The sequence below is a fragment of the Leucoraja erinacea genome, unplaced genomic scaffold (genome assembly GCF_028641065.1).
Source record: "Leucoraja erinacea ecotype New England unplaced genomic scaffold, Leri_hhj_1 Leri_108S, whole genome shotgun sequence".
In the NCBI taxonomy this organism is placed as follows: domain Eukaryota; kingdom Metazoa; phylum Chordata; class Chondrichthyes; order Rajiformes; family Rajidae; genus Leucoraja; species Leucoraja erinaceus.
In genome coordinates this window covers 285416-304785 of record NW_026575330.1, presented here as the reverse complement: position 1 = coordinate 304785, position 19370 = coordinate 285416, and the positions used below count along the sequence as shown (strand labels likewise).

Below are 19370 nucleotides of genomic sequence, written 5' to 3'. Positions count from 1 at the left end.
CCACACTGTACGACTCAATAAAACTCTGTTGTGATGTGTACTGTTGCCCGGAGCTACACATGTCCAATTAATCTACTTGTCTGTGGCGTATTCTTAATCCTAGCATTCACCCACCCCAACCTTCAATCAACGCACCTGTTGGAAGGAACAAACTGTTCATCGGAGACAGGATACACATGGCTGTGGTCCAACATCAGATTTCTTGGGTTCAGCTTCAGTTTTCCGATATGTTCACTGTAATTCAGATGTGATTTTGGTTTGGTTTTTTTTTCATCTGCGCTGGTTTTTGGACACCTGGCTTATTTATGATGGGGTGTAATTTTGTGTTTCTTGACGTCTATTTAAAACGTCAACTCGTGGTTTAATTGCCAGAACCTTTGCTTCGGTGCGCTACTGAATTGAGATTTCACTGGTACTGTCCTCTTGAGACAAGTGTAAATATCGATGAGTTCTTGGAAATCCTTCGTCAATGTTAAATTTGTAGCACAAGGAGTGTGATACATCTTGGTTGAACATTATTGGTTATGCATTGATGAAATGTTGATGAAATGTAATTAACATGTGGACTGGTCATAAGGTCATAAGGGATAGGAGTGGAATTAGGCCATTCAGCCCATCAAGTCTACGCCTTTCAATCATGGCTGATCTATCTCTCCCTCCTAACCCTTTGCCTTCTCCCCATAACCTCATAACAAATCAAGAATCTATCTATCTCTGCATTAAAAATATCAACTGACTTGGCCTCCACTGCAAAGAATTCCACACATAGACCAGAGGATGACAGACTAAATACTCCTTCCAAAAAGAATGTCCTTTAATTCTGAGGCTGTGTCCTCTGGTCCTAGACTCTCCCACTAGTGGAAACATCCACTCTATCCAAGCCTTTCACTATTGTGTTCGTTCTAATGAGGTCCCCCTTCATTCTTCTGAACTCCAGCGAGTACAGGCCACAATACACAATACACAATACAATACAATTTATTTGTCATAGTGGTTGAAATGAAATGTTGTTTCTGCAGTCATACACACAAGAAAGACCCAAGACACAACACAATTTACACAAACATCCATCACAGCGCATCTGCTCCTCGCTGTGATGGAAGGCAAAGACTTATCTCTCCCCTGCACTCCCCATTCCCCTCCCAATGTCAGAGTCAAAGCCCCCGGCGGGCGATGGTAATTGTCCCGTGGCCATTAACACCGCGCTGGGTGATGCAAGGCCACGCTCCGGGTCTTGGTGTTGGAGCCCCCGGCGGGCGCTAGCAAAGTCCCGCAGCCGTTCCAAGCCGCTCGGGGCGGCGATGTAAGGCCCCGCTCCAGGTAATCTTCAACCCTGCAACTCGGGCGGGTGTAGTCGCCGTTGGGGAAGCCCCGAAAAGCGTTCTCCCAGCAGGGACCCGCGGGCTCCCGGTGTCACTGTCCACCAGACCTGCGGTTGGAGCCTCCGAATCCCCGGGGTCGGGTCGCAGCAGCGCGCCACCTCCGCTCCTCCCGCTCCGAACTCGGCCAGCTCTACGATGGTGAGTAGGTCCGCAGGCTCTGCGACTGGAGCCCCAGGTCGTTCCTGCTGGAGGCCGCTCCACAGTGCTAGGCTCCAACGACAACGGAGACCCGACAGGGAAAAGGTCGGGTTCTCTGTGCAGGGGATAGATTTTTTAAAGTTTCCCCCAACCCCCGCCCCCCACACACACACACATACACAAAAAAATAAATAAAAACTACATTCAAACGAGACAAAAAATAATTAACAATACAGACGGACTGCAGAGGCCACTGCCACGTGAGTCGTGCCGCCCACTGCCGACAAACGCTCATCGTAGTTAAACCTGCTCATTCCTGGTGGGTTTTCTATTGGCGCCACTGTGGAACCGTTCACAAACTTGTGTCAAAGGTTTATTGATCTTGGGTAAACTTCTGGGATGTAGCATTTATATGTTTTTCTTTAAAAATGTATATTTTTTACTTGAATGCTTTCAACAAAAAAAGTGGATGGATTTCTATATTTTTCCAGAATGTTGTTAGTCATACCTGTAAATGCCTTTCAACATACGCTAGATGCAGGAAACATGTTCCTGATGTTCGGGGAGTCCAGAACCAGGGGACACTTATATAAGAATAAGGCCTTTTAGAATGAAGTTGACCTGCGCGGGTTTTCTCTGAGATCTTTGGTTTCCTCCCACATCCCAAAGCCGTACAGGTTTGTAGGTTTGCACCTCATATTCCGTTTGGGGAGTCTGCACCCCGGGGGCATGAACATCGAATTCTCCCAATTTTGTTAGTCCTTGCTGTCTCCACCCCTTCCTCAGCCCCCCTGCTGTCTCCTCCCATCCCCCAGCCTTCGGGCTCCTCCTCCTTTTCCCTTTCTTGTCCCCACCCACCCCCGCCCCCGATCAGTCTGAAGAAGGGTTTCGGCCCGAAACGTTGCCTATTTCCTTCGCTCCATAGATGCTGCTGCACCCGCTGAGTTTCTCCAGCTTTTTTGTGTAACCTTCGATTCTCCAGCATCTGCAGTTCCCTCTTAAACACGGTTTGTAGGTTAATTTGGCTTGATTAATTGGCCTGATAAAGGTATTGGCCTGATAACAGTATTCCGGTAAACCTCCTCTGTGTCTTCATCAAAACCTCAAAACATCCTTCCTGTAATGGGGTCATCAGAATCCTCACATAATACTCCAAATGTAGCCCGACCAAAGTTGTATAAAGCTGTAACACGACTTCCTGACTCTTATACTGACCGATGAAGGCAAGCACATCATAGGTGGTCACGGTGGCGCAGCGGTAGAGTTACTGCCTTACAGCGAATGCAGCACCGGAGACCAGGGTTCGATCCCAACTACGGGTGCTCTCTGCACGGAGTCTGTTCCTTCTCCCCGTGACCTGCGCGGGTTTTCTCTGAGATCTTCGGTTTCCTCCCACACTCAAAAGACGTACAGGCTTGTAGGTTAATTGGCTTGGTGTAAATGTAAAAATTGTCCCGAGTGGGTGTGGGATAGTGTTAATGTGTGTGGATCGCGGGTCGGAGCGGACCCAGTGGGCCGAAGGGCCTGTTTCCGTGCTGTATCTCTATACTAAACTAAATGAGGAAAGACTTTTTCACCCTAAGAGTTGTCAATTTGTACAATTCTCTGTCTCAGAAGGCAGTGGAGGCCAATTCACTGGATGCATTCAAAAGAGAGTTAGATAGAGCTCTTAGAGCTAGCGGAGTCAAGGGATATGGGGAGAAGGCAGGAACGGGGTACTGATTGTGGATGATCAGCCATGATCACATTGAATGGTGGTGTTGGCTCGAAGGGCCAAATGGCCTCCTCCTGCACCCATTGTCTATGTATCTATGTGTATACACAGGAGTTCATCTGGAACAGAGGCAGGGACTATTGCAAGGTTTAAGAACATTTAGATGTGTGGATGGATAGGACAGATTCAGAGGGATATGGGCCAAACTCAGGCAGGTGGGGCTAGTGTAGATGGGACATGTTGGTCGACGTGGGCAAGTTGGGCTGAAGGACCTGTTTCCATGCTGTATGACTCTTTGACTCAATGATGGATAACCTGAAGCATGAGTTTGAATCTCACCACATCCACTGTGGAAACGCAACACACTTGATGCCGTGGAACCTTTCCCCTGGTACAGTGTTGATGCAGTCAGTCCTATAACTGAGGTCCTGAACTCCAGTGCTGCCTGTGTGGAGTTTGCACAGTCTCCCCCGGGATTGGTTGGGTTTCCGACGGGCACCCCACTTTCTTCCTATTCCCGCCCGATTTCGGCCCGAAACGTCGCCTATTTCCTTCGCTCCATAGATGCTGCTGCACCCGCTGAGTTTCTCCAGCACTTTTGTCTACCTTCGATTTTCCAGCATCTGCAGTTCCTCCTTAAACACCTGTTTCCGTGCTGTATCTCTAAATGTAACTAAACTAAAGAAAGGTAGATCAGCCGTGATTGAATGGCTTAGTAGACTCGATGGGCCGAATGGCCTTATTCTGCTTCTATCACTTATGAAAATGCTGGAGTAACTCAGCGAGTCAGGTAGCATCTCTGGAGAAAAGGGATTGGTGACCATTCCAGGTCTGAAGAAGGGTTCCGATCACCCGTTCCTTTTCTCCAGAGACCCATTGTGCTACTCCAGCATTTGGAGTCTTACCTTTAGAAGGAGAGGAGATTTGTACAGAAATTATGGAATCTGCGTGGTCTTTACCTAGTACTGTTTTAACGTCCCTTCTAGACCCCTCCCGACGTTGAATTGAATAACTTGTATCGCAAGTACTCCTTCTTCTTTCGTGTCCATCTTCCGTGTTTCAAATGTTGACCTCGCTGCCATCGTTCGTCCTGAAAAGGGCGCAAACATCCGGCGCCAATCAGTGGGAGCCATCACTTGTCGCAATAGATCAGTGGTTGGCAACCCTGTTCTGCATAGGGACCGGGACTCATGTCTGTGAGTGGATGGCGGAACTCATCTACCACGTGTACACATGTATCCCGCCCCTTCGAGGACTCCACCCGGAGCACTGAGCTCAAATACTCACACTCGCTCGTCCCCGGCCTACGGACAACCCCGATCCCGACAGCGAAGCCCAGACGCAGAAGGTGCAGGATGCGATACCACCAAATCACCTTCCAGGTACCGGAGGTAGAAAAAAAATGCTGGAGGAACTCACTCCAGCATTTTTTTACTACCATCGATTTTTCAGCGTCTGCAGTTATTTCTTAAACATTTCAGGTACCGGAGATGACGGAAGTCTGCGGGCCGGATGATTTCGGGTTACGGGCCGGATTCGGCCCGGGGGCCACAGGTTGCCGACCCCTGCAATAGATGGTGGTGGTAGCAGATTTAGCTCGGGATACTTCCAGCTTCCAGCCCCCGCGACGTGGACACTTCTGCTATGGGGCCACACGTACTTCACATCAGGAGTTTTATTGTCGGGTTTTATCGTATTGCACAATTAAATGTCCTCTGGTGCGGGCGAACTTTGGGTGTGTGAGTTGGTGTTTGCATTATTTCACGATTTACAGGACAAAACTGGTGCGGTGAAGTGGCGGTCTCCGATGTTTGAAGGCGTAAGAAGATTGTTCCAATATTTATTCATGGCCTTTTATAATTGATGGGAATGGCATCCATCTTAAACTTGGTGGCACTTGCTATGGGAATATGGTAGATTGTCTGAATGAAGATACTGCACATGGACAGCTTACGACTCTACAAAATAAAGCAGTTTTGAATTCTTGGTTTTCTTCACTGTCAATTGTCTTCTGTACAATACAATACAATTTATTGTCATTTGAGCCCCAGTGAGGCTCAAACGAAATTCTGTTTCCACAGCCATACAAACAAAGACAATGTCCTACAGACATACACACAATTTAATTCACACAAACATCCATCCATGATGGAAGGCAAAGTCTTTTCTCTCCCCTGTTCTCCATGTCTCTCCCGATATCCAGGCCCCAGGTGGGCGATGATAAGTCCCACGGCCATTTTAGGCCGTGCCGGGCGATTTACGGCCCTGCTCCCGGTCTAAAAGTCTCGGTTGGAACCCCCGGTGGGCGCTGGAATGTCCCACGGCCATGAAGCCGCGCCGGGCGATGTTCGTCCCCGCTCCGGGTCTTTCCAACCCCGCGACACGGGCTGGAGAAGTCGCGTTGCGGGAGCTCCGGGAAGCGGTCTCTCCACCCGGACCCGCGAGCTCCCGTTGTCCCAGTCCACCGGACCTGCGGCTGCGGCTGGAGCCTCCGAGCCCCAGGAGTCGAGTCGCAGCAGCGAGTCACCACTGCTCCCCACGCTCCGAGGCCAGCCAGCCCCACGATGGTGAGTAGTCCGCAGCTCCGCAGTCTCCCGAGCCCCCGGGTCGTTCAGGTTGGAGGCCACTCCACGGTGCTAGGCCCCAACGACAATGGAGACCCGACAGGGAAAAGGTCGGGTCTCCCGAACAGGGAAGAGATTTTAAACGGGTTCCCCCGCCCCCCCACATATACACATTTAAAACTTGTTGATTCTGTGCTACGTCGGGCAGCACAGAGGCCCAGCTGGGAGAGCCACTGCCGCGCAACTGCAGGATCCTGACTGTCTGTGTGGAGTTTGCACGATCCCCCTGTTACCGCGTGGGTTTCCTCCAGGTGCTCCGGTTTGCTCCCAATTCCCAAAGACGTACAAAGGGTTTGCGGGAGAATTGGCCTCTTCAAAATAGCCAGAGTGTGTCGGGAGTGGACGGGAAGTGGGATAACAAATGAACTGGTGTGAATGGGTGATCGATGGTCGGCATGGACTCGATGCACCTTTTGGACAATTTCTTTTCTTCGGTATTAACCAAGGAGAAGGATATTGAATTATGTGAGGTAAGGGAAACAAGTAGAGTAGCTGTGGAAACTATGAGATTCAAAAGAAGAGGAAGTACTGACACTTTTGAAAATTATAAAAGTGGATAAGTCTCCAGGTCCTGACAAGATCTTTCAATCAGTCAATATGACATAGAAACATAGAAAGTAAGTGCAGGAGGAGGCCATTCGGCCCTTCGAGCCAGCACCGCCATTCATTGTGATCATGGCTGATCATCCCCTATCAATAACCCATGCCTGCCTTCTCTCCATATCTCTTGACTCCACTAGCCCCTAGAGCTCTATCTAACTCTCTCTTAAATCCATCCAGTGACTTGGCCTCTACTGCCCTCTGTGGCAGGGAATTCCATAAATTCACAGTTGACGATTAGATCAATGAGGTCAGAGTTCAATGCCCTGGTTTTGGTTAAGTGTATGCTTAATAAATGCGGGCAAACACTCTCATAGTTTACCCCCTAGACATACCGACAGACCCTTTGGCCCAACTTGCCCACACCGACCAACGTGTCCCAGCTACACTCGTCCCACCTGCCCGTGTAGGATAGAGTTTGTGTACGGGGTGATCGCTGGTCGGCGTGGACTGAAGGGCCTGTTTGCACGCTGTATCTCTAAAGTCTACTATTCTTACGCTAGAGTACTACAGTCATATAGAGTACTCATCTATAATATGATTTTACTGGATTGTATGCAAAAACAAATAATTTGTACCCAGGTACATGTGGCAAAGCATCATTGAATCCCTGAGGTTCTAGTTTATAGTTTATTGTCACATGTACCCAAGTACAGTGAAAAGCTTTTTTTGTTGCATGCTAACCATTCAGCGGAAAGACTACATGATTAAAGCCCTGTCCCACGGTACGAGTTCATTCCAAGAGCTCTCCCGAGTTTGCCCTGATTCGAACTCGGAGATTTACAGTAATGGCCACTTGTCGGTACTCGGGGCCCATTACCTGCAATTTTTGTTGAAAAATCTTCATGAGTCTTCCCGAGCTTACCTGCCGTTAGCGAGTCTTCCCGAGCTTACCTGCCGTTAGCGAGTCTTCCCGAGTGCCTGCCGTTAGCGTTACGAGCCGCTAAGAGACTTCGCCGAGCTCCGAAGTACCCGCTACGTTCATTCTCCGTGCTTACCACGAGTTTTGATTTTTTTTTTAAACTCGGGAGAGCTCTTGGAATGAACTCGTACCGTGGGACAGGGCTTTAACAATCGAGCCGCCCACAGTGTACAGATACTGGATAAAGGGAATAGCGTTCAGTGCAAGGGCAATGAATGAATACTTTGTCACATGTGATAAGTCACAGTGAAATCCTTGCTTGCCTTGGGCAACCCAAAGTGTGCAAAGTCCAGTAGACTTTATGATTTATGATAGTCCAACGGTCTTCAATGAGGTAGATAGTAGCTCAGAACCGCTATCTAGTTGGCGATAAAATGAACCAGATGCTTGATAACAGCTGGGGAGAAACTGTCCCTGAATCTGGAAGTAAGGAGGACAGATTTGCTTCATTTTTTTTAACCTGAAGTAGATTTATTCGATTATTTACAATACTATTTACAATACTAAACTATTCAAACAAACCCACCACCGTAGTACAAGTAAAACAAATATACTTAGAATAGAATAGAATAGTTTCTTTATTGTCATTGTAACATGGGCCATGTACAACGAAATTTAAAATGTCAGCCAGTCAGTGCAGCATTCAAACATTTCTAAAGCTAACGAAACATCCACGGTAAAATAATAAAGATAAGCAAATAAATAAAAAACACAGACAAAGCACGCATACACACCCAACCCTTAACATTAGATAACTATTGCCCCATCCTTATTAAACATAGAAACATAGAAAATAGGTGCAGGAGTAGGCCATTCGGCCCTTCGAGCCTGCACCGCCATTCAATATGATCATAGCTGATCCTCCAACTCAGTATCCTGTACCTGCCTTCTCTCCATACCCCCTGATCCCTTTAGCCACAAGGGCCACATCTAACTCCCTCTTCAATATAGCCAATGAACTGGCCTCAACTACCTTCTGTGGCAGAGAAATCCACAGAATCACCACTCTCTGTGTGAAAAATGTTTTTCTCATCTCGGTCCTAAAAGATTTCCCCCTTATCCCAGGCCAGTTCATTGGCTATATTTAAGAGGGAGTTAGATGTGGCCCTTGTGGCTAAGGGGATCAGGGGGTATGGAGAGAAGGCAGGTACGGGATACTGAGTTGGATGATCAGCCATGATCATATTGAATGGCGGTGCAGGCTCGAAGGGCCGAATGGCCTACTCCTGCACCTAATTTCTATGTTTCTGTGTTTATATCCTTAAATTATTAAGGATGCTTTACACCCCCCGCGGACCGCGAAATCCCCCAGGGCGCCCGTGGACAGCGCATAGTCCCTCTCTCGTACCACCCGGGCACGGACCTAACCGCGGAACAGGGGCAGGCAGCTGGCTCGGGCAGAGCCCTCTTCCGCCTGGTGCCGTGACCCGCGGATGGCCAGCTTGGCCAGGCCCGGGAGCAACCCAACCAGGCCATCTTCAGCCCTACCCTCTCCTCACCGCTTTCCTTCCTGGCAATGAACCAGATAGAATTTACGTCAGGTAGACAAAATTGCTGGAGAAACTCAGCGGGTGCGGCAGCATCTATGGAGCGAAGGAAATAGGCAACGTTTTGGGACGAAACGTTGCCTATTTCCTTCGCTCCATAGATGCTGCCGCACCCGCTGAGTTTCTCCAGCAATTTTGTCTACCTTCGGTTTTCCAGCATCTGCAGTTCCTTCTTGTATATTTCACGTCAGTCTGGTGTCTCAGAGTCACCACCAGAAGGATTAATTTTTTTTGAATTCCAGATTTATTTCATATTGGAATTTAAATTTCCCTGAAGACATGATCCAATTCCAAATTAAGTCTCCAGATCTGGAATCAGGGCTTCTGGATAATATTGGTGTTATTAATGTGTGAATTATTATTAACAGGCGGCACTGTGGCGCAGGGGAAGAGATGCTGCCTCACAGCGCCAGAGATCTAGGTTCGATCCTGACTACAGGTGTTGAATCCAGATATTGACACGAACATCCCCTATTATATTATCTGAATGGTGGCCGATTAGGAAAAGGGGAGATGCAACGAGACCTGCGTGTCGTGGTGCACCAGTCATTGAAAGTAGGCATGCAGGTGCAGCAGGCAGTGAAGAAAGCAAATGGTATGTTAGCTTTCATAGCAAAAGGATTTGAGTATAGGAGCAGGGAGGTTCTACTGCAGTTGTGCAGGGTCTTGGTGAGACCACACCTGGAGTATTGCGTACAGTTTTGATCTCCTAATCTGAGGAAAGACAATCTTGCCGTAGAGGGAGTACAGAGAAGGTTCACCAGACTGATTCAAGGGATGTCAGGACTTTCATATGAAGATAGACTCGGATAGTACCCGCTAGAAGTTAGAAGATTGAGGGGGGATCTTATAGAAACTTACAAAATTCTTAAGGGGTTGGACAGGCTAGATGCAGGAAGATTGTTCCCGGTGTTGGGGAAGTCCAGAACAAGGGGTCACAGTTTAAGGATAAGGGGGAAGTCTTTCAGGAACGAGATGAGAAAATCATTTTTCACCCATTTTTCACAGAGAGTGGTGATTCTGTGGAATTCTCTGCCACAGAAGGTAGTTGAGGCCACAGTTCATTGGCTATATTTAAGAGGGAGTAAGATGTGGCCCTTGTGGCTAAAGGGATCAGGGGGTATGGAGAGAAGGCAGGTACAGGATACTGAGTTGTATGATCAGCCATGATCACATTGAATGGCGGTGCAGGCTCGAAGGGCCGAATGGCCTACTCCTGCGCCTATTGTCTATATTTCTATCTATGTTATCATATTTTGCTTGGTCAGCTTCCAGCCCAGTGGTATGAATATTGATTTCTCTCACTCCAGGTAGCCCCGGCATTCCCTCTCTCTCTATCCCTCCCCCACCCAAGTCACACTAGCTTCTCGTTTTCACCCTACAAACAGCTACCAACGGCCTGTTTCCTTTCTCATCGTTACTTTTTTGCATATCTTTCATTCATTGTTCTTTATCTCTCTATATCATCGTCTGTATCTCTCGCTTCCCTTATCCCTAACCAATCTGAAGAAGGGTCACGACCCGAAATGTCACCAATTCCTTCTCTCCAGAGATGCTGCCTGACCCGCTGAGCTACTCCAGCATTTTTTGTCTCGCTCCAGCGATGCTGCCTGTCCCGCTGAGTTACTCCATCAGTTTGTGGCCTGTTGGGTATGGACCAACACCTTGTTTCTATTGCTTGGCATCTGTGACAATAAACTTTCAAAGAATCATTGAATTAAATCATTGTTGAGTCATTTGGTGGCCTCGTTCCATTGTCGTTCAGGAACCGAACTGTGAACTTGGATGAATTCGCTTTTTCCCATTCCTTGGTGATAATTCACTGGAGGAATTCAATGGCACACACCCTTCCCTGTGCATCATTCCTGTGATACTTCCATCTCTCATGGTAACTTCATGTAATCTTGGAAATATTTAACCACAACGATACCAGTCAATTTGAGGTGCAACTGAACCATATTAAGAAGGAATTAAGAAGGTGTTGGTTTAAACCAAAGGCAGACACAAAATGCTGGAGTAACTCAGTGGGACAGGCAGCATCTCTGGAGAGAAGGAATGGGTGTGTCCCGCTGAGTTAGTTACTCCAGAACTTTGTGTCAAACTTGTGCCAAGACCGGCGAAGTGTCGCAAGTCGTCTCAGCAGCGGCACGGGATCTTTTTTTTAAACCAAAAATAATGCATTCACCTATTTACAATAATATGTACAATACTAAACATAGAAACATAGAAATTAGGTGCAGGAGTAGGCCATTCGGCCCTTCGAGCCTGCACCGCCATTCAATATGACCATGGCTGATCATCCAACTCAGTATCCCGTATCTGCCTTCTCTCCATACCCTCTGATCCCCTTAGCCACACGGGCCACATCTAACTCCCTCTTAAATATAGCCAATGAACTGGCCTCGACTATCCTCTGTGGCAGAGAGTTCCAGAGATTCACCACTCTCTGTGTGAAAAAAGTTCTTCTCATCTCGGTTTTAAAGGGTTTCCCCCTTATCCTTAAGCTGTGACCCCTTGTCCTGGACTTCCCCAACATCGGGCAAATCTTCCTGCATCTAGCCTGTCCAACCCCTTAAGAATTTTGTAAGTTTCTATAAGATCCCCTCTCAATCTCCTAAATTCTAGAGAGTACAAGCCGAGTCTATCCAATCTTTCTTCATAAGACAGTCCTGACATCCCAGGAATCAGTCTGGTGAACCTTCTCTGCACTCCCTCTATGGCAATAATGTCAATAATGGCAATAAACGATTCAAAAACAAACCCCACCACCTCAATACAAGCAAAACAAATATACTAATTGAACTATTAAACAACTATATCACCATCCTTAGCAACAGCGTCCTCATGCAGCGGCAGAGTTGCTGCCTTACGGCACCTGAGACCCGGGTTCAATCCTGGCTGAGTCCCTTGCTTGGTTTTGTGGGTTTTTTTTTTTCTTATACAAATAATTTCATTCAAAAAATAAAACATATGGAGAATTTTAACCCAATCAAAGACTGCCTATGTTAACAGTTTACAAACAGACGATCATGAAGTTAATATAACGGCAACTTTGTCAACAAAATACTCGACCTCCCGCGGTGAGCAGTGTCCCGGCAAGCAGGCCCGGTTCACCGAGGCGGATCGGCGATGGGGGACACGCTGGTAGGCCCGGCTCGCCCACCAACCTTGGCCCGGAGACACCGGTGTCGACAGGACCCACCCGCGCTGTCGAGAGAGGGAGGGGGACCCTCGGTGCATGTTAAATCTCTCCTCTCTCACCTTAAACTTATGTCCTCTGGTCCTTCAATCAATCAATCAATCAATCAATCAACCTTTATTGTCATCTTGCAAGCAACAGTTGTTACAGTGCAAAATGAAAAGACGTTTCCCAGTGAATAGCGGAGCATCGCACATGAAATTTAAACACTTCACACATAATAACACTAAAAACAATCCAGTCCCTGATGGAACAGTATAAATAGTTAAAAGCAGGTAAAAAAAACACAATGTTAAAATTCAATAAACCAATCATAAAAAAATGTCCGGGGCCGCTGATTTGAGCCCCAACTCTGGAAAAAAAACATTCTATGTCTCTACCTTATCCTATTCATGATCTTATACACCTCAGTAATATCACTCCTCAGTCTCCTGCGCTCCAAAGAGCAGTATCCTCTCACCTGCCCAACCCCTCAGTCCTTCAAGTCCTGGCAACACCCTCATAAAAAATCCTCAGGCTTCAGACTTTAGAGATACGGCACAGAAACAGGTCCTTTGGCCCACCGAGTCCGCACCAGCCAGCGATCACCCCGTATACTAGCACCATCCTACACGCCAGGAACAAGTTGTAATTTTACCGAAGCCAATTAAACTATAAACCTGTAGGTAGACAAAAATGCTGGAGAAACTCAGCGGGTGCTGCAGCCTTATATGGAGTGAAGGAAATAGGTGACGTTTCGGGATGAAACGTCTTGATGCACGTCTTTGGAGTGTGGGAGGAAACCGGAGCGCCCGGAGAAAACCCACGCGCTTACAGGGAGAACGTACAAACTCCGTACAGACAACACCAGTTGTCAGGATCGAACGCGGGTCTCTGGCGCTGTAAGGCACAGCTCTACCGCTGCACCACTGTGCCACCTCAGTTGCTCTTCCTGTAGTACAGCCCCTCAAGTCCTGGCAACATACTCGTGAAGTTCGAATCTCAAGTGCCAGACAACATCTGGCATTCCATCCCGTTGGGCGTTCACATCCATGTTGCCGTGGGAGCAGCACATCTGGATCCTGTGTTGCCGTGGGAACAGCACATCTGGATCCCGTGTTGCCGTGGGAACAGCACATCTGGATCCTGCCGTCATCTGACAGGCATTTGTGCACTTTACGAGTCCAATATCAGGACAACGCCCAAGGGATCAGGATCATTTATTGAGCAGGAGGGAGCTGCAGATTTAAGGCAGAGATAGATGGATTCTTCTTTAGTACAGGAGTCAGGGGTTATGGGGAGAAGGCAGTAGAATGGGGCTAGGAGGGAGAGATAGGAAGCCATGATTGAATGGCGTAGTGGACTTGATGGGCCGAATGGCCTAACTGCTCCTATCACATGAACTTATGCTGGTTTACACTGAAGACCAGTTTTATTTTTTTTAATTCAAATCGTTTGCTATGTCGCTCTTCAAGGGAGATGCTAAATGCATTTCGTTGTCTCTGTACTGTACACTGACAATGACAATTAAAATTGAATCTGAATCTGAAGATAAGACACACAATGCTGGATACAACACAAAGTCTATTCCTTCTATCCTGGAGATCATAAGGACATAAACATTTGGGCCATTCGGCCCATCAAGTCTACTCCGCTATTCAATCATGGCTGATCTATCTAACCCCATTCTCCTGCCTTCTCCACATAACCCCTGACACCCGTACTAATCTAGAATCTATCTATCTCGCTATCTAGATGCTGCCTGTCCCGCTGAGTTACTCCAGCATTTGTGTCTCTCATTATTACTCATCCTTTCCCAGCCAAGGCAAGCTGCAACATCTACCACACTCCATTGCTAATGTCACCCTGGGATTAGGTGTTAAATTTGGCTTCTTTCTGCCAACACAGTTTGCTCTACAGAACACGACTTCCTTCCTCAATGTGTTGATTCTGTCTGACTTCAGATTTTGAAAGGATATTTAGACAATAGACAATAGGTGCAGGAGTAGGCCATTTGGCCCTTCGAACCAGCACCACCATTCAATGTGATCATGGCTGATCATCCCCAATCAGTACCCCGTTCCTGCCATCTCCCTATATCCCCTGACTCCACTATCTTTAAGAGCCCTATCTAACTCTCTCTTGAAAGTATCCAGAGAACCGGCCTCCACCGCCCTCTGATCACCTAGATCACGCAGAGAATTCCACAGACTCACCACTCTCGGTGAGAAAAAGTGTTTCCTCATCTCCGTTTTAAATGGCTTACCCCTTATTCCTAAACTGTGTGTGGTCCCCTGGTTCCGGACTCCCCCAACATCGGGAACATGTTTCCTGCCTCTAGCGTGTTCAAACCCTTAATAATGTTATATGTTTCAATAAGATCCCCTCTCATCCTTCTAAACTCCAGAGGGTACAAGCCCAGCACGCAACAAAAACCTTTCACTGCACCTCGGTAGACGTGACAATAAACTACACTGAACTAGTGCAAAGGGAAATATGCAGAGGATAGAATATAGTTCTCAGCATTGTGGCACATCTGATATATAAATGCATGTTCTTTCCCTCTGTGGGGTTGTAACAAAAGTATTCCCATGGCAAAACATTGCCCTAACATCTCTCCATCCACCTCATTTAATAAGAGAAAACAAATTTGGTGCACTCTGGTAACCCTAGTTAACATCCCCTTCCTAGATGGCAAGAAATTGCAGAGTTGTGGACACAACCCAGACCATCACGCAAACTAATCTCCCTTCCATTGACCCCCCTTCTATACCTCACTCTGCCTCGGCAAGGCCAGCAGCATAATCAATGGATAGGTCTCACCCTGGTCACTCCCTCTTCTCCCCTCTCCCATCGGGCACAAGGTGAAAACGCACACCTCCAGATTCTGGGACAGTTTTGTCCCAACTATTATCAGGCAACTGAACCATCCTAACAACAACTAGAGAGTGGGCCTGGGCTAGTATCTACTATCTGGTGAGTCGGTGGAATTCTCTGCCTCATAGGAGGAGATTTACTAGAATGTTGCCTGGGTTTCAGCAACTAAGTTACAGAGAAAGGTTGAACAAGTTAGGGCTTTATTCTTTGGAGCGCAGAAGGTTTAGGGGGGACTTGATAGAGGTCTTTAAAATGATGAGAGGGATAGACAGAGTTGACGTGGAAAAGCTTTTCCCACTGAGAGTAGGGAAGGTTCAAACAAGGGGACATGACATGAGAATTAAGGGACTGAAGTTTAGGGGTAACATGAGGGGGAACTTCTTTACTCAGAGAGTGGTAGCTGTGTGGAATGAGCTTCCAGTGAAGGTGGTGGAGGCAGGTTCGTTTTTATCATTTAAAAATAAATTGGATAGTTATATGGATGGGAAGGGAATGGAGGGTTATGGTCTGAGCGTAGGTATATGGGACTAGGGGAGATTATGTGTTCGGCACGGACTAGAAGGGTCGAGATGGCCTGTTTCCGTGCTGTAATTGTTATATGGTTATAGGGCGGTGGAGGCAGATGCTTTCAAGAGAGAGCTAGATAGAGCTCTTAAAGATAGCGGAGTCCGGGGATATGGGGAGAAGGCAGGAACGGGGAACTGATTGGGGATGATCAGGCATGATCACATTGAATGGCGGTGCTGGCTCGAAGGGCCAAATGGTCTACTCCTGCACCTATTGTCTATTGTCTATTGTCTATTATTGGAGACCATATATTATCTTTAATGGGACTTTGTCTTGCACTAAACGTTATTCTCTTATCATGTACATAGAAACATCTGCACAAGATGAATGGCTGAATTGTAATCATGTATTGTCTCTCTGCTGACTGGTTAGCACGCAACAAAAGCTTTTCACTGTACCTGTAATCAACTCAACTCAACCCAACTCAACCCAATTCAACTCAACTCTATGTTGGAAAGAGTTAATCGATTTTCCCATTTCTATAGGCCGATTCAAGCAGTACGCCATTATGATTCGAGAACGCTCTTTAATTGACTTTAAAGTTATATTTAAAAGACCAATCTGTGTTTATTTACTGCGGGACAGATGGGTTGCTATGACGACCCCTTTCCGGGCTGAGAATTCCCACTGAGTTATCACCAGCCACCCGCTCTCCACTGGATCCTGCAGCTTAAACCCAAGAGCTGAACCCAGAACCTGGAGGTGTGCGTCCTCACACCCAGTCCCTGCACACGCAAGGGATGCTAGCTCACTCACGTTCTCATACCTCCGGCCTCCCGGTTGCTAAACACCTTAACTTCCCTCTCCGATCCCACACTGACCTGTCTGTCCTGGGCCTCCTCCACTGTCGGAGTGAGGCCCAACGCAAATTGGAGGAGCAGGACCTCATTTTTCGCTTGGGCAGCTTACACCCTAGGAGTCAATGAACATTGAACAATGTACAATGAACATTGACTTCTCTAACTTCCCTCTCCCTCCCTCTGTCCCCCATCCTAGGAATAGCTACTTCCCCACAGCCATCAGGCTATTAAACTCGGCTCGGACAAAACTCTGATCATTAATAGCCCATTATCTGTTATTTGCACTTTGTCAGTTTATTTATTGATGTGTGTATATATTTATACAATAGTATATGGACACACTGATCTGTTGTGTATTCATAGAAACATAGAAACATAGAAATTAGGTGCAGGAGTAGGCCATTCGGCCCTTCGAGCCTGCACCGCCATTCAATATGATCATGGCTGATCATCCAACTCAGTATCCCGTACCTGCCTTCTCTCCATACCCCCTGATCCCCTTAGCCACAAGGGCCACATCTAACTCCCTCTTAAATATAGCCAATGAACTGGCCTCAACTACCCTCTGTGGCAGAGAGTTCCAGAGATTCACCACTCTCTGTGTGAAAAAAGTTCTTCTCATCTCGGTTTTAAAAGGATTTCCCCCTTACCCTTAAGCTGTGACCCCTTGTCCTGGACTTCCCCAACATCGGGAAGCAATCTTCCTGCATCTAGCCTGTCCAACCCCTTAAGAATTTTGTAAGTTTCTATAAGATCCCCTCTCAATCTCCTAAATTCTAGAGAGTATAAACCAAGTCTATCCAGTCTTTCTTCATAAGACAGTCTTATCCTACTATGTTCGGTGTGCTGAAGCAAAGCAAGAATTTCATTGTCCTATCAGGGACACATGAAAATAAACTCACTTGAATCTTGAATCTTGAATTTAGTTCTACTAGTTTCATTGTCCTCCTGATTAAATATTACTGATTGTGAGCCTCGTTGTCACCTTCCCCTCAGCCAACAATGCACCATTCCACATTTTCCTTGACCATCGTCCCCTTCGATCTCTCGTTTTCACACCTTACCCTTCATATCTCTGTGTCGCCCTCTCCCCTGACTCTCAGTCTGAAGAGAATGGACTCGACCCGAAAGGTCACCCATACCTTCGCTCCCGGGATGCTGCCTGTCCCGCTGAGTTACTCCAGCATTTTGCGTCTATCTTGGGAGTGAAGGAATTCCTGCTCAGAGCCACAGACGAGCAGGGAGAGAGGAAAACAGCTGCAGAACTATCACTTTCATTTTTTTAAAAAGACGCAGGAATGCAACACCAATTTGGATTGACACCGCATGATCTCTTTATGTTGCCAGAGCTAAAGGGTCTGAGCTATAGGGAGAGGAAGAGAGTGACCTTATGGAGATGTGCAAAATCATGAGAGGAATAGATGGGCCCGCGATCACCAATATATAGGCCTGTTATCGCGAGGGTTTACTGCATTTGACCAAATTTCAAGATGGATTGCATGCGCTGCTATTATTACTGAATATCTTGCCAAGTTCGAAGATACGCCAGGGAACTTGGGCGGCACGGTGGTGCAGCGGTAGAGTTGCTGCCTTACAGCGCCAGAGACCCGGGTTTGATCCCGACTATGGGTGCTGCCTGTGCAGAGTTTGTGCGTTCTCCCCGTGACCTGCCTGGGCTATTGTCCACACTGCAAAGACACACGTTTGCAGGTTGATTGGCTTGGTAAATTGTCCCTAGGGTGTGTAGGATAGTGTTGGTGTGCAGGGATCGCTGGTCGGAGCAGAACTAGACGGCCAAAGGGCCTGTTTCTGCACCTTATCTTTAAATGATACATAGAAACAAAGAAACATAGAAATTAGGTGCAGGAGTAGGCCATTCGGCCCTTCGAGCCTGCACCGCCATTCAATAGGATCATGGCTGATCATCCAACTCAGTATCCCGTACCTGCCTTCTCTCCATACCTTCTGATCCCCTTAGCCACAAGGGCCACATCTAACTCCCTCTTAAATATAGCCAATGAACTGGCCTTTGGCTATATTTAAGAGGGAGTTAGATGTGGCCCTTGTGGCTAAGGGGATCAGAGGGTATGGAGAGAAGGCAGGTACGATACGATACGATGGAATTTTGTTTATCCCAGGAGGGAAATTGATCTGGCAACAGTCATGAATCACAAGATACAAGGATACAAGGATACAAGGATACAAAGGACATTTATTATCACATACACCAATGGTGTAGTGAAATTTGATTTGCCAATGCAGCACATGAATAAAGATAAGACACAACATTGAAGAATTTAACAACAAACATAAAAACATCCCCCCACAATAGTTCCCACTGTGGGGGGAGGCAGCAAAGTCCAGTCCCCATCCCGTTCACCCATAGTCGGGCCTATTGTGACCTCCGCAGCCAGTCCGATGTTTTCAGGAGCTCTTGCCGGGAAGATGGAACTCTGGCGTCGGGTGAACACTCCTCAGCAGCTTGGAAAGTCTGGAGGGGCCCGTCTTTCTCCCCGGAGACAGCGGAACCCGAAGTCCACAGGCTGCGCTGGTTGGAGCTCCAACTCGGATCCCGCCATCTCGGATCCCGGTGTTTTAAATCCAACGCCGCCCGCCCGTGGCTGGACGCCCGCAGCCACAGCGCCACGATGTTGGATTCGGCGGACACAGCACTCCGGAGCTTACCGCATGGCGACCCGGGTAGGGCATCGCCCGCTCCATGATGGTGTCCCAGCGCTGCGCCGCCGCCGAAGCTGAGGCTCCAGCCGATCCCGACAGGAAACGCCGCTCCAGTCCGACGGTAGGCCGCGAGGAGGGGGGCGAGGAGCGAAGCCGCCTCTCTGACCAGGTAGGGACCAGGAAATAAAGTTTCCCCCTTCCCCCCCACAACCCACCACATAAAAGACTAGAAGACCTCCAAAACAAACACTTTGACTCACTAAAAATAAAAAAAAGGGTGAAGGACTAACAGCTGCTGCTAGGGCAGCCATATTCGACAGCACCCCCTCTGTGATACATGAA

The 19370-nt window shown here is 47.6% G+C and overlaps 1 long non-coding RNA gene across 1 annotated transcript; it reads left to right on the top strand.

Moving 5' to 3' along the window:
- Window positions 1-2: 2 nt before the first annotated feature.
- LOC129715276 (uncharacterized) lies at window positions 3-5220 on the top strand. The gene is made up of 2 exons (XR_008726473.1): window positions 3-2205; window positions 2536-5220. It is a non-coding gene; the product is annotated as an uncharacterized LOC129715276 (long non-coding RNA).
- The last annotated feature ends 14150 nt before the right edge of the window (window positions 5221-19370 follow it).